The following is a 10,179-nucleotide window of genomic DNA, read 5'->3' as shown; positions in this document are numbered from 1 at the left end:
TCTATTCTTTGTCTTTGCAATATATAGCTCATGGGAAAAATAGCCTTAAAAACTATTGTGGTCAAGAATATGTACTTATGTGTCTTATTTCTTAATAAGTTGCTTGTTGAGCGGTAACCATGTTTCTGGGGACGCCATCAACTTTTACCTTTGTTGAATATCATGTGAGTTGCTATGCATGTTCGTCTTGTCTGAAGTAAGGGCGATTTTCATGATCATATGGTTTGAGTATGCATATTGTTAGAGAAGAACATTGGGCCGCTAACAAAAGCCATGATTCATGGTGGAAGTTTCAGTTTGGACAATTAATCCTCAATCTCTTATGAGAATATTATCTGTTGTTGAATGCTTATGCATTAAAGAGGAGTCCATTATCTGTTGTCTATGTTGTCCCGGTATGGATGTCTAAGTTTAGAATAATCAAAAGCGAGAAATCCAATGCGAACATTCTCCTTAGACCTTTGTACAGGCGGCATAGAGGTACCCCTTTGTGACACTTGGTTGAAACATATGCTATGCAATGAGAATCCATGTTAATCCAAGCTAATTAGGACAAGGTGCGAGCACTATTGGTATACTATGCATGAGGCTTGCAACTTATAGGATATCTTATACATAACACATATGATTTATTACTACCGTTGACAAAATTGTTTCTATGTTTTCAAAATGAAAAGCTCTAGCACAAAAATAGTAATCCATGCTTCCCTCTTCGAAGGGCCTTTCTTCTACTTTATGTTGAGTCAGTTTACCTATTCTTTCTATCCTAGAAGCAAACACTTGTATCAACTGTGTGCATTGATTCTTACATGTTTACTTATTGCACTTGTTATATTACTTTGTGTTGACAATTATCCATGAGATAAATATGTTGAAGTTGAAAGCAACTGCTGAAACTTATATCTTCCTTTGTGTTGCTTCAATGCCTTTACTTTGAATCTATTGCTTTATGAGTAACTCTTATGCAAGACTTATTGATGCTTGTCTTAAAAGTATTATTCATGAAAAGTCTTTGCTATATGATTCATTTGTTTACTCATTGTCTTCACCATTGCTTCGAATCGCTCCATTCATCTCATATGCTTTACAATAGTATTGATCAAGATTATGATAGCATGTCACTTCAGAAATTATCTTTGTTATCGTTTACCTACTCGAGGGCGAGTAGGAACTAAGCTTGGGGATGCTTGATACGTCTCAAACGTATCTATAATTCTTATGTTCCATGCTACTTTTATGATGATACTCACATGTTTTATACACATTATATGTTATTATTATGCATTTTCCGGCACTAACCTATTGACGAGATGCCGAAGAGCCATTCTGTCGTTTTCTACTGTTTTGGGTTTCAGAAATCCTAGTAAGGAAATATTCTCGGAATTGGACGAAATCAACGCCCAGGGTCTTATTTTTCCACGAAGCTTCCAGAAGACCGAGGGAGAAACGAAGTGGGGCCACGGGGCGACGCCACACTAGGGCGGCGCGGCCCAGGCCCTGGCCGCGCGGTCCTGTTATGTGGGTCCCTCGTGACGCCCCCGACTCTGCCCTTCCGCCTACTTAAAGCCTTCCTCGCGAAAAGCCAGTACCGAGAGCCACGATACGGAAAACCTTCCAGAGACGCCGCCGCCGCCAATCCCATCTCGGGGGATTCAAGAGATCGCCTCCGGCACCCTGCCGGAGAGGGGAATCATCTCCCGGAGGTCTCTTCATCACCATGATCGCCTCCGGATCGATGTGTGAGTAGTTCACCCCTCGACTATGGGTCCATAGCAGTAGCTAGATGGTTGTCTTCTCCTCATTGTGCTATCATGTTAGATCTTGTGAGCTGCCTATCATGATCAAGATCATCTATTTGTAATCCTACATGTTGTGTTTGTTGGGATCCGATGAATATTGAATACTATGTCAAGTTGATTATCAATCTATCATATATGTTGTTTATGTTCGTGCATGCTCTCCGTTGCTAGTAGAGGCTCTGGCCAAGTTGATACTTGTGACTCCAAGAGGGAGTATTTATGCTCAATAGTGGGTTCATGCCTCCATTGAATCTGGGGGTGACAAGCAACCTCTAAGGTTGTGGATGTGCTTGTTGCCACTAGGGATAAAACATCGATGCTTTGTCTAAGGATATTTGTGTTGATTACATTACGCACCATACTTAATGCAATTGTCACGTTGTTTGCAACTTAATACTGGAAGGGGTTCGGATGATAACCTTGAAGGTGGACTTTTTAGGCATAGATGCATGCTTGGATAGCGGTCTATGTACTTTGTCGTAATGCCCTGATTAAATCTCATAGTACTCATCATGATATATGTATGTGCATTGTTATGCCTTCTTTATTTGTCAATTGCCCAACTATAATTTGTTCACCCAACATGCTATTTATCTTATGAGAGAGACACCACTAGTGAACTGTGGATCCCGGTCCATTCTTTACATCTGAAATACAATCTACTGCGATACTTGTTCTTTACTGTTCTTCGCAAACAACCATCATCATCCACACTATACATCTAATCCTTTGTTTACAGCAAGCCAGTGAGATTGACAACCTCACTGTTACGTTGGGGCAAAGTACTTTGATTGTGTTATGCAGGTTCCACGTTGGCGCCGGAATCCACGGTGTTGCGCCGCACTACACTCCGCCACCAACAACCTTCACGTGTTCCTTGACTCCTACTGGTTCGATAACCTTGGTTTCTTACTGAGGGAAACTTACTGATGTGCGCATCACACCTTCCTCTTGGGGTTCCCAACGGACGTGTCGACTGCACGCCATCAAGGTCGATGGGGCTCGGACGGTGGCGATTTCGTCCATGGCCATGGCGGCGGTGGTCGGAGAAAATGGCCAAATTCGCCATGTCCGGGCCCTCCCAGCTCGCACGCGTCGACGAGGAGAACGAGGAAAAGATGGCGGCGACGGGAGTATCCACGGCGAGGCTCAGGACTGCCTAAGTCGCCGGCAAGGGTGAACGGCCGGTTACTAGGGTTTTGGCATGGATGAATTTTTGGAGCAGAGAGAGAGAGGAAAAGAACGATGGCTAGGGTTTCTCTGGGTATTTATACCCCTTCGGCGGTCGTCGATGATCGAGGAAGTCCACTTTGGCGGCCAGGACGTGGCTCGCCGGAGTCGTGCTGTCGTCCATGCGGAAGGAGAAGGAGAAGGAGACGAAGACGCATCTTCGCTCTTATCCGAGCGAATCGGTACGTGGGTCGTTCCTGGGCTGTGGTTTGGACCGGGATGCAGGCTGCTGCTGGACTGCACCATGGGCTGCTCGCCTAGGTAAGGTTTTTCTCCCCTTTATTTTTCTTTTTCTTCCTTATTTTCTGTTTTTGGAATTCTATTTTTAATTCGGTTTTGAATGCTTTTCTATTTTGCAGGTGTTGCTTATTTGAATTATACAAGGATTAGCCCAAGATTCTTCAAACACTTTAGTGGTGTATTAGAAAATGAATATGGGTACTATAACATTGGTTTAATTATTATTATTGGAATTTGAATTTAAATACCCATATGGACATGAATTTGAATATTATCTTTGGAAATATTCAAATTGTTTTTTTCAAATGATAGTTTTCTTACTTAGTGTTAGGTAGAGTTTTATTTAGTATTACTTTTCAAGAAACAATTTCAAAGTAATATTTATTTATGAATTTCTAATAAGAGAGTGATTTTGATGGCATCATTTCATGTGCTAAAATATCTCTAAGGACTTGATCTTTCATTTGAGAATTTGGTCCCTTGCATATGATTTTATGTGAACACTCCTTTCTTAAGGTCTTGTATGGTTTATTAAAATCCTATTTCAAGGTTAGCACTAGTATTATATTTTAATAGCACCTCGAAATACCTAGAGTAGGTATTACTCTCCTCATAGTTGGGTCTTGGTTATAAAGATAAATGATATATCACCACACATATGGTTTTAATTATAAGACTAGGAAGTTTGCGGCGCGGCGACACGCCGCACCCGTGAATAATAATCTATGTTACAAATAGAGACACTGCAGATACATCTACACACAAGTGCCAAGATGGTTAGCTGGTGCTAATAATTTGCAATAGAGCTAATTATATTGGGAATTGTCCAACATAAGCAATGGATGCAGTACTATAGCATTTCCTATGGCAGGTGCCCACCAAATAGCTATATCGATGAAGCAATTATGCTAGTTTACTTAGTTGGAACATTTTTTTTCTGTTTCTTTTAGGTTAGCTTGATCTGTTGCTGGAGATGAGATATTGGTGTTTCATGCATGGAGGAAATTCTAGAATTAGTGTTTTTATGCTTGTTGGGAAACTGCTTTTATTTACCTGAAGTTCATTCTAAAATTTGACCTGGCAGCGTCCAATGACCTACTTAGGCGGGAACAATTCGTAATGGTTTTCTATGCTCATTGTTTCCTTTGCAGAGAGTGAATGGAAAGTGAATTGGTAGTTCTACTGCCATCAGTATGGAACTAATGTGGGGATGTACCTTTTCTTGGCTAGTGCAGCAACTGCTTCTGAATTCTCTCTATTCATGTTCTTGAACAATTCTCAATCTCTCTCTCTCTCAAGCTCTGAAGCTCTCTCTACCTCTATAGCATGGCTTGTCGCACCCTGTCAGTTTGTGCAATAACTGACGCGGCTTTAGTGCACAACGTAAAATATAGATGGTATTTGTGTCCTTATTCGCGACTCTCGAGTCTTGATGCTTCAATGCCAGGCTTGGTAGCTCCCGTACAGTGGGTCCACTCGGGAGCTTAACAGACAATGGCTGCAATCTGATCTGTCTCAGACTGTTGTTGAATTGATCCGTAATTGGCAGTTGAGTAAATTCCGCTACGGCCTGCCCGTTATCCTCGAATCAACCTACGATCCCACATCTGCAAGACAACAGTACAATGATCCTTATGATGATGCAAATTGATAAGAAAAGGAATGCACACTGCATCGTAAGCAGTACACACTGATAAGATCCGATAGAAATCCATGTACGCATTCTGGAGTATAGGGGATGAGGCAAATTCACAACCAGAAAAAGTAAAATTATAAAATATTGTATTGATGAAAAATAGTGTAGCATTTTACTTTTTTCTACATGCATCAATATTTTACAGAGAAAGTTCAAAAAGAACATTAGATCAGGCGGTAATCAGAGACCCGCTTGAAAAGAAAAAAATTGCAATACATGTTTATCAATAAGTCCAAACCTAACAATTCCATGCAGTCAATGGAAATCAAAATTAGCCAAGTATATGCATCATCAAACTAATCATCTTACATGTTTGTTGTACACGCAAAACTCCAGTACAACTAAAGCACAATTTATAATAAATTTACCATGTTCATGCAGAATCACACCAATTAGCAGGGATTAATTTAAATAAAACCAGTGAAGAATGTAGAGTCTCTAAATGAAACATGGACCAAAATGGTGAACTTCTTTGGCTAGTTGCTTGATCAGTTATGCATCTATGATAAAATCGATTTATCTAATAGATGCATAAGACCAGGTACGCACCGACAACCAAAAAGTTGCAGGAAATAGAGCTCTTATTCCTGTCTCAAAGCTGTCAAACAAAGAGTCATGTAAGATTTTTTCCTTCTAACAGGAAGGAAAATAATAATACATTGACAACACAAACAATCGTCGGCCACCGAAAGGAAATCTCTTTCCATTGAGCGTTGTATTATCTATAAATCTTCTCCCTTTCTCAAAGTTGTCAAACAAAGAGTCATATAAGATTTTTTCCTTCTAACCGGAAGGAAAATAATAACACATTGATAACACAAACAATCTATCGGCCACCGAAAGGAAATCTCTTTCCATTGAGCGTTTGTATTATCTATAAATCTTCTCTAAAAGGTAAACAGTGTACTACGCAAATATATATATATATACTAATAAAAGAGAGTATGTAAAGAGACAAAAAAAAGAGAGAAAGAGCTACTAAATCCTTCTATCCGGACCTGTAGGCCACCGTATACTCTTGTATTCGGTCGGTAGAAGACCTTATGGATCAAATCAAGGATTGTCCTGCATGTGTGCAAACACGGTTGTGTTCCTTTGAGTAAACAATTCTGCAGAGCTAGAAATCCTGTGTGTTGCAGCATCTCAGTTATTTTAAGTCTTAAACGGAGGCAGCAGAGCATCTAAACTGTCCAGCCTAGAGGCATATTACATGTATCTCAATAATATTTCATCAGACAGACAGAAAACAAATAGCACACCTGAATCTGCATTCAATCATCCTTTCAATTAACCGAGTGTAGATGAACTATAACAGAAGCTGCTGCACAGCATAACAAATGACACGAGTTATAAGGGTCAGGAAAGATGGTCACTCTGAGAAATTTCAGAAACCTGAAACAAAAAAGAGTGAATCACAGCTGTAGAATCGTGTAGATTCCTAGCAATCCACGCTTGAAATTTAATTGGAAGACTGAAACTATGCCTAACGTGCACCTAGAAACGTTCAGTCATTCTCTTTGCAAGTCGAAAACATGCTCCGAATTCAGTCTTTTGTCCTCTCCATGAAATTCTGCAGTAGGCGATTTCAGAGGAAGAAATTTGGAATTCTCATTTGACATAGGAACAAACCTAACCAAAATTGAATCAGCCAAACACAGACATACCTCAAGGGCGTGCTCGTATCAACGGCAGCGGCTGAGATCTCGGGCAATGCGGTGGAGCTCTGGCGTGAGGGCGGCTCTCACCAGTACACTTCTGAAGCGCCTCCGTCGCGCTGCGCAGCGCATCATTGGCGCAGCCAGAAGACACGGCTCCGCAGGTCGTCCTCCTCGCCTACGATTATGACTGCTTCGCTAATATCATCCACGATGCCCAGGGTAGCAGCGGCAGGGAACGGTGTCTCCCCCAGGCACCCACCCTCGTTGTCCCTGCTGACAACCATGAACTCCTCAACGCCGGATGCCGCGGCCGCCAAGAAGGAATAGCAGCGAGGTTCAAGAGGAAGGGGCCTCAACGCCGGATGCCGCGGCCGCCAAGAAGGAATAGCAGCGAGGTTCAAGAGGAAGGGGCCTCAACGCCGGATGCCGCGGCCGCCAAGAAGGAATAGCAGCGAGGTTCAAGAGGAAGGGGCAAAGAGGAAGAATCTGCCGCGGCGCGGCGGCACCGCGCCTGACTTCTTCGGCGGCCGCCGCTGGACGCGGACGTCGGCGACCACGCCAGCTGCATATCGCCTTTCCCCGGCCAAGCTCTCGTTGAGCTCAACGCTGGCCGCCGTTCCCCACCGCCCAAGCAGATCGGCCTGTCCCACTACCTCTTGACGCATAGACCTTTCGGGAGAGAGAATCCACGAGGGGGGAGATAGAGGCAAACTGTGTTTGGCCGACCAACGTGTCAACGTGAAAACGTGCGGTACATCACCTCTTTGACCAAAGCCAGCCATCGCTAGAGTAAAAAACATCGACGCGTCAAGATTTTATTGGACGAAAAGCTACCATGAACAGTGTCCAAATCTCCAAAACACTGAGATTTCAGCAGATGGGTTCAACTTTTATATATAGTATATATGTAGCACAAGGTTTTTCTTATGTTTAAGATTTGAAGCATAAGATTTTAACTAGTGAACAATTCTAGGGTTCTAATTATATTCACCGAATGGCAAATGGTTTGAATCTCAATTATGGCCTAGGTTTTAATTGTGATCACCCAAGTGATGCACAAACGAAGGTTGAGATGTAGTTTAGGGTTTTACTTGTGATCACCAAGTAATACACAAGTTAATTGGAAATATGGTTATAGGTTCTATATGTAATTTAACACCGCATTACTTTGACTATGGTTGCTCTTACTCACCACTCATAGGATGGTTCAATCCAAGATCATTTAGATTGATATAGAGGCTGAACTATACAAAGGTTGTTACTATTCAGTTGTCTCTCTAATTATCATATGAGAAATGGTTTAGGGTTGCTAATAGTTCCCCTATGATTTTATGTACGGAATTATATCTGCTTAACCCACTAAGGTTTAACTAGTAATGATATACTTCCAAAGCATGATCATGGATTAGGCATGATCAACTTGTTCTTAATATCTTCTACCTCCAGTTCTAAGGGTTTATGATCATTACTCAATTTATAATTATCAAGGTTTGGCTTCCTAAGTATCTCTCATTAAATGGGGTTCTCACTTCGATGATCAAGCATTGTATTGATCAACTAAGGTATATCACTTCTATTTTACTTTCTAGGATGGCCTACTATAGTTGCCTCAATAGTTTATATCCCAGGATAATGCCTGAGATATTCACTTAGAGTTCTTTCTAAAGAATGATGATATAATCATCAGGTTCTAAGAATAGATCTCTCTCACAAGTTCAAGTGTTGCCTCATCTAACTTGAGTATAACACCATAGCTTGAGCTTTCTCTCATAGGAATGGTTATTCTAGGGTTTATGGTGTACTCCTAATATTTCCTTAGGTATCTAGGCTAAGACTCCACTTGACTATCTTGGTTGGATTAGTCTCCTCCTTACTTTATCAATTCCTGGATATAATCTTATTTCATGTGATATTAGGTTATCTCACCACTCCAAGATGAAATGGTTAATCTCCTAATACTTTAGTTCAATGGTGGTCCTTTATTCTTAAATAGGTAAAGCTAATATTGGTATGAATGGTCTCTCTCATTTGGGAAGGATTCAATGCTAACCTAAGGTTAGGCTCCATAGAGAATGATGTGATCATCAATATCCATGTTTAACATAAATGGGTTCTCTCCCTAGGGATTGTCTTGAATAATATCCTAGGGCTTCTCTTAAAGATGATGATTTGAATACATGGATGCATATCCAAGGTTTAGCTCAAAGTTTGTCATTGCTTCTCTAATAAATAATATACAACTCTTACTTCTCTAGGTTTGATGTACAATAATTTGGAATAGAGAAGAATATGTATTTCTAGAGTTGATCGATCCACTTGTCATGTTTCCAAGAATGAAGTAAAACGCATGGATACCATGAGGTTCATGGTAGGAACATGAATTAGTTTAAGACATGGAAAAGATAAGTTAAGATAGTTTCTTCATTTCTTGTTACTTGATTTATAGTTGAATAGATGTTCATATGTTATGGAAATGATTATCATATTGTGATCTTTAATAAGTTCAAGCAATTGATCCTTGAGTAAAGTGTTGTTGTGTTGATTCTAGTTCCATTTGATATAACCCCTTAGATCAGATCATCTCTACCCAAAACAAGATTTTAGCAAAAGGTCACATTGAGGTTTATAGCGCTTGACTTGATGAGCTACTTCAATTCCACCAAGGTCAAGTGAAACTTCAGTTACTGTGACTGTTTTACTTTAAAGCGCGAAAATAATGCAGAGAAGGGAAAGCAAGGGTGGTTTTTAGTACCCTACAAGTTGGAATGGCTTACACTCACAAATATATCAACCAAAATAGGTTTAGAGCTATCAACAACGGAGGAAAGTATGATCAAAATGGAGTGGGAGGGAGGAGCAAGACGAGCTGGTTGGAGGAGACAAGAATGAAAAGGGTGGTGGGGTGCTAGTAGCTAGGGGGAAGAAGCCAAAGCCCAATATTTAGTTCGCATATTCGATGGCGCATATGTCAATATGCGCCACAGAAAGATGGACTTCTTGATATGCGCAACAGAAACATGGCCTGGAGCTGTTAGGTGTGGCCCCCACACGGAAATATGTGGCGCATGTGCCAACATGCACCACAGAAGACCAACTTTATATGGCGCATGTTGACATTTGCGCCACAGAATTCCCTTCACCCATGTGTAGTACCTAACCCCGCATGGGCCCCGAGGTTTCTGAGGCGCATCAGGCTACATGCGCCACAGAAAGGACTAATTATGTGGCACATCATTGTTCCATTTGCCACAGAAGTTGAAAAATTATGTGGAGCATATTTACTTATGCGCCACCGAAATATTTTTATGGAGCACACATTTTTAAATGCGCCATGGAATACATTCTTCTTAACTATATGTGTCGTTGTTCTTTGATTGTCATCGATGTTATATTTTAGGTTTATGAATGCTTTGCTCTAATATTTATCAACATATATGCATGATGTACTAATATGATATACTAATATAACTTGTCAATAGAGATGCCGATGTAAGTTGTGTACAAGGGTCGGGTTCCGGGTGTCTACGAGGAGTGGCAACAAGTGCATAAGTTCACC

General features: G+C 41.0%; 1 long non-coding RNA gene across 1 annotated transcript; it reads right to left on the bottom strand.

The window, feature by feature from the left end:
* Window positions 1-3,951: 3,951 nt before the first annotated feature.
* On the bottom strand, window positions 3,952-6,500 carry LOC124663575. The gene is made up of 4 exons (XR_006990400.1): window positions 6,225-6,500; window positions 5,964-6,091; window positions 5,515-5,563; window positions 3,952-4,876 (listed from the first exon to the last, which is right to left on the bottom strand). It is a non-coding gene; the product is annotated as an uncharacterized LOC124663575 (long non-coding RNA).
* Between the last annotated feature and the right edge of the window lie 3,679 nt (window positions 6,501-10,179).

The sequence above is a fragment of the Lolium rigidum genome, chromosome 6, assembly GCF_022539505.1.
Source record: "Lolium rigidum isolate FL_2022 chromosome 6, APGP_CSIRO_Lrig_0.1, whole genome shotgun sequence".
Taxonomy (NCBI): domain Eukaryota; kingdom Viridiplantae; phylum Streptophyta; class Magnoliopsida; order Poales; family Poaceae; genus Lolium; species Lolium rigidum.
Note: the sequence above shows the minus strand (reverse complement) of the source record. Positions and strands in the feature narration are given on the sequence as shown.